Raw genomic sequence first — 6,262 nt, 5'->3', positions numbered from 1 at the left:
TTACTTTCTGCAGATGTTGTTTCTTAAGAAATAGTTTCTGCAGGTGTAGTTTCTAAAGCTACATCTGAACACTTTTGTGGAGGGACCGTGATCTGAAGAAATAGTTTTTGCAGATGTGGTTTCTGCTGAAGCTACTGTTTCATCAGCCTGAGAATCACACAATATTGAGGTATTGTCAGCTGGTACTGTACCGATACAAGCCTTGGGCTTAGATGAGTACTCCAGTGATTCTGATTATGGTTCAGATTATGATCTTTATTAAGCAGGTTGTAATTCAACACAATTTGTAGGCAAATAATAATAATAACCTGGTGTATCAATAAACATATAAACTCTGTAATACTTCTGTTTGTCTTCCATAATTTATTTCACAAGATTCAATTTCAAGTTACTTTTTATACTTCAGTTATAATAAACTTGACAGTAAATTGCCCTCAAAAGTGCCACCACAGGCCACCAATTGAAGATGAATAATTAGAAAAGCTTCAGCTTCAGGAGGGGGGACACCCCCCTCCTGGCCTCCCCCCGCGTGCGCTTGCGCGCACGCCTTGCTCCGCTTCGCTCCGCACAAGGCTGTACCCTCCTGTTCTTTCACTTGTACCCTTCTATTCTGAAAAACATTGACAGCCCTGATAACATACTCTGAAGTGTGTTAGATTTTAACAAAAATGAACATTGTGTCTTTACGGTTTCCAGATTAGTCAAGACTACCTCAAGTAGGTAGATTACGTTAATTCCACTTGTACGAGTGCGCATGCGTCACTCTTCTTCCAAGCTGCCGGAAGGAAGTATGCCTTGGCACCAAAGGTAGCCATCGATTTCGAAAGCATGGTCCACAAAAGCGAAATATCAAGCATATGGCCGGGAATGAGAGAACAGTTGAAATTGTCAGAGTTATAGTCCAGCTTAAAACTTCAGTTTCCGATGCGCTTACAAAAGGTGTGAACTTACTGGTCGCAAGCGCGCACTGTTACGCAGAACGCTAAGGGAGCATAGCGTTTTTACAGGGAGAAGGTCGGTGGAAATCAGGGGGATTACTTTTACGAAAGTCTTTTAGGGGGGGGTCAAATTTTACAATCAATGATTGGAAGGGGGAGTCAAATTTTACAAAGGTTTGCAAGGAGTTATGGAAAAAAATTGACTTTGGAATTTGCTCGATCCTCCATACAAAATCTATGAGTAATTTATGAGGAAACTATGAATAATTTCTTTTAAATACAAAACTACCTAAATCTGTACATTTATACACTCTTGATTATTGGTATAAATGTACTTGATCAGACTAGGGTAGTTACCGGTACATGTGTGAGCAAGAAATTTGATTTTGGAATTTCACCGAAATGTTGATTCACTATTTTGTCTATGAGGAAACTATGAATAGTTTGTTTCCAATACAAAACTAGCTATTAAAATTTGTGCTTTAAAAAGTTTGACAATTGATATAAATGTACATGACGAGAATATTGTATTTGAAAGAGCAGATCTGAAAAACCAATATGATATTGGAATTTCAGCGAGTGATTATTTGTAAAGTTCAAAAAAGATTCTTTGAAAGTTCAAAGGTCAAATGGGAAATTATAAGTCAATTAAGGCATCATGGGCCAGTGGCTAGAGCAGTGGACTCACGATCAAAGGATGGTGAGTTCGAGCCCCGGCATGGCTGTGGTGTTGTGTCCTTGGGCAAGGCACTTTATTCCTCATTGCTTCTCCCCACCCAGGAGTGATGGGTACCTGGTAGGACAGAGGTTGTTATGTGTGCGTTTAGCTCTGCTGCGCTTATTGGCTGCACATGTGAGCTGTTGTCTGCTCCCCAGGGAGTTGAGTGGTATAATATTAGGTCCAGTGACCAGGGGTTATAATAATTGTAAGCGCCTTGATCACATCTACTTGTGGATATGTGCGCTATATAAGAACCAAATATTTAAGATATTAATGATACGGACTGTGACATTTGGGGGAGGCTCGCTGTTTTTTGGGGTTTTTTTTTCATGAAAGTTGGAGAGGGTAACTCTTTTTCTTGCAAACACGTTTGAAGGGCCTAATTTTGTACTGTACCCAGGGCCATAGGGTGCGAAGGGTTAATGAATCAAACCTGATGATTTTTTTTTTGGGGGGGGGGTCACATGTTACATTTGATTAATTTCGGGGGGGTCAAATTTTAGAAATTTGATTTGGAGGGGGGTCACCTTTTACATTTCACTTGTCGCTCAAGTTCCACCGACCCCTTCCCCGTAAAAAACGAATGCTCCCTTAAAGTTCCATTAGCTGTATCTTCTGGAGATTTTTCCGTTAGTTTTGATTGAAATGATCACTGGCTCATGTTGAATAATCTGTCAAATAACATAGAATCGCATATTGTTCGGAAACATTACATGCCCTAAAACTAAATAACATGTGATTTTACAACGAAAATTTCAATTTTTGTCCGGACAGAAATACAAACTCTGTTGACACGCGGATTGCAACATAGGCATTCTTCTGCACCTGCGCGAGCCATTTACAGCAATTTCAAAACAAATATTCATTACTTATGCCCGGTACTTACAGGTATACAGTCACCTGTAATCTAAATATGCCCATATATGGTCAAAGGGGCGTTCCTTGGTATTCAAAATGCCCATGTGAGGGCGCTGTTTTTTAAAAGCGGCCATCCGCTTAAAATCTGTGATTGGTCAGATTTTCGCTTGCCATGGTAACTGTTGCAAACTTGGAACAGGTGACAGTATACATTTACGTCGTAGTCAATTGTCCGAGCACGTTCCGTAGCCAGATGTCTTGCAATTCACGACGCAATGCTGTTTGATCCCGCAATAAACGTGAACTTGTAAATATCGCGTGATCGCGGCGTCAACATTATCTTTGTTCTCCCCAGCACGCTGAGCATGCCAGACGTCAACAAACGAGCTCGGAAGGGCAACACGTACGTTTGAACAAAATTAGCAGTTTTATGTGGCTATAACATCACTGATCATGTTTGTTTCTTCGTAAAACAACATTTTGCAACAAATATGAGCCTCCAACATGGAATTTTCCGAGGTAAAAAATGGTCAAAAGTTACATATAATGGCCCTTTAAGCTTACTCATTCAACACTAAACTGAGCTTCGAACAAAAGCTGGTGATACATCTTGTGCACAACTGAGAAGCTGCTCATTGTAGTTTACGTTATTTTACCTCATTTTCCTGTGACACGCATTTAATAAAACTGTTCCAGTACAAAACAAATAACGGCCGAAAATCCAAATAGTACGTCTTTGTCTTATGCTATACATGTTTGCCAAATAAAGTCCAGCATTCAAAATTAATCGCCGCCGAAAACTAAAAGTATATTCGCGTCCGCGAACAAATGACGTGGACTCAATGCAAACATAGACAGTAAAGTCTTCCCTCTCTACTACATAATGCAAACTTAAGTATAGTCTGACACCTAAACTGACCCCGTGCCAATCAAACTAGGCCTACTTGCCGAATATCTAGCATTTGTTTTTCAGTCTGTATCGGAGCTAATCATAGAGCAGACATAGTTTGTCTCGACCAACTGAACTGTTATTGGCGGACTGCTCATGAAATGAGCTGAGGTCCAGGGGCGATGTCAATCTCGATTGAAAAGTATGCAATATTTCACAGCACAAATCGTGTCAGTATAGCTTTAAAATGGTTGCAAATCAAATGTTATTATGTAATTATATACTTGTGCAATAAATTTAAAGAAACCAAAATAGAAAAATAATAGAATAATTTCCATGAACTCGAAAAATTTAAACAACCACGAACGTTCTTTTTCCGAATCAGCAGCTGCTTTTTCCTGTGGATAAAGTAAATCACGTTTAAAAACAGCGTGCTGCTGGTCTGTCGATGTCCTTGTTATTATAATAGTTCAACAGAAATAAATTCATATCAAACATAAAATGTGCATCCTACTCTGAAATTTTCGAAATATCTTCTCAAGAAATCAGATCTTTAGACCTGATTATCTATGAAGGTCATCGATGCAACAATTTAACATTCTCGACTTCAGAACACACACACACAACAGATACATTCCAGTTCATTGCAAAGTAAAAAAAAAGACAGCATATCATGTTTGGCAGAACTCGGAGGTGCTTAAGAACTTTGAATCAAAGGGACAAAGGCGTCAATTTTTTCATGAACTTTGTTTGATACGTGATACTACTTACACTGTTTGACATGCTGAAAGATACTGAATAAATGGGTGACCATGCATATATATTCGACTCAGATTCACATGATCATATACACAAACACAACCAGACCGAACGGTAGACATTCTAACTTCCCTACTTAAACAAACTTAACTTCAGTGGAGCAAGGTGGTCAATCACTACACGTTTCGCCAACCGAAAATGAATTTTAAGCGACTGATGATGACAACTCTGTTCTCGAAATGTAGCATCAAAGGATCGCAGTGTCACAGTAGTCTTTCCACTCCAGCGCGGGTTCAGGGCTGGACACGTAGATTAGAGGTACGTTTCGCCATGACAAATCAACACTTTACATAAAAAAGCCAAACATAACATACTCTTACAATATACACAATATCATACACAAAATTCAAACAATAAAATATGAACGATGTGTGGAGTTGCTTTCTCTTATTACATGCCATCAGTTGTATCTGCTGTCAAATTAATCTTCCCTGCACAAACATTTGTTCCTGCCAAGCGAGCGATAACTGTGGCAACCGTTTTACTCATGACAATGCTGGTGAAGAAGATGATGAATTTGTAGAATTACTAGATTTACTCAAAATGAATGAAATTGTATTGCAATGAATGATTTGGATTATGAATAATGCCATTACTTTGATTGCAGCTTACTCAGACACATTGTTCCAGCTACAGAGTTACTTTTCAACAACTACAATAGTGTCTTTCACGGGGATCTTTCTTTGTAGTAATTGGTGATATTTTCCCAAAACATCTGTTCGAAAAAATGTTGGCGTTCAAATAATTTAATATATATATATATATATATATATATATATATATATATATATATATATATATATATCTGTCTTTTACATTAGCCAGTCAACTAAACAGTTCAAATTATCCCATCAACAAACAAAGGAAAGAATGATTATTGTACAATTTGCGTTGCAGTTTATATTGAGGTTTATTTCACTACAACTAATACTTCTACTACTAATGATAATAATTATAATAAAAAATAAAACACTGGTCTACGATGATTTAAACTGATAGTAGTGTTACTGGAAACGTATTTTCAGGCACGCATCCACCACACTTAAAGTTCCAGGTAATTATAAAATGGTAGCCTAGAATCCTATTCGTCCACTTGCCTCCGTACCTCCGACCGCGGGTCGGAGCTACGGAGGCAAGTGGACGAATAGGATTCTAGGCTAATAAAATGGCTGCTGTCTAGGGTTCATTCACTTAGGTAATGTTCCTATGGTTGTACAATGGACAATGGCTGCTCCTTGAGTTGTGGCTCAACGCCCGTCCTGTTGCTATGACGATGAGTCTATTCAATAGGAAACTACTTTAAACACAGAGTTCTTCTAGACGATCGTCCCTGGGGCATTAGGGTATTCCAACCCCGGGATTCCAACCCTGGTAGCAGTAATCGAGTCGATGATTGACACAAACTCTCCCAGGCTCTCTCTTTGGCTCTCCACTCAGGCCACACAATAGGAACACACACAGTCTATCTCCTCTGTAAGCATAGTCATGTAAAAAGACCAATGACAATTATGTAAGCGTTTCCTTCGTTTACACAATCTCAATCAGGATGAGACTAAAGTCAACACTCTGAGAAAAGTTCATTGCTTTCCATACCAAAGTATTCAAATACACATACCTGTAAGCACAGTCATGTAAAAAGACCAACCACGTTGTCTGGGAATTTTTCTTGGTAGTAAAACGGATAATAATTCCTAAATGTACGTCCACACCAAAGTACTTTCTTCAAGCAGTGAAAATCAGTATGAGCATTTGAATGCATTGCAGGTGAAGACGCTATCAATGAAATTCCATACTTTCGTCATCACACTCAACAACACACAGTAAACCTAATCACATGATTTACAATCGTAACCAAGGTTACACACACACACTTATATATATATATATATATATATATATATATATATATATATATATATATATATATATATATATATATTGTTTAGTGCTGTTGTCTTGGTTACAACATTACAAGAAAACGTCAGTATACTTGAGTAACATTCATAAGTTTTCATATGCTTTGAATGGGTATGTTAT

The sequence above is a fragment of the Ptychodera flava genome, unplaced genomic scaffold (genome assembly GCF_041260155.1).
Source record: "Ptychodera flava strain L36383 unplaced genomic scaffold, AS_Pfla_20210202 Scaffold_53__1_contigs__length_892398_pilon, whole genome shotgun sequence".
NCBI lineage: Eukaryota > Metazoa > Hemichordata > Enteropneusta > Ptychoderidae > Ptychodera > Ptychodera flava.
The sequence above is the reverse complement of the archived record's forward strand: the minus strand, read 5'-3'. Positions refer to the sequence as shown.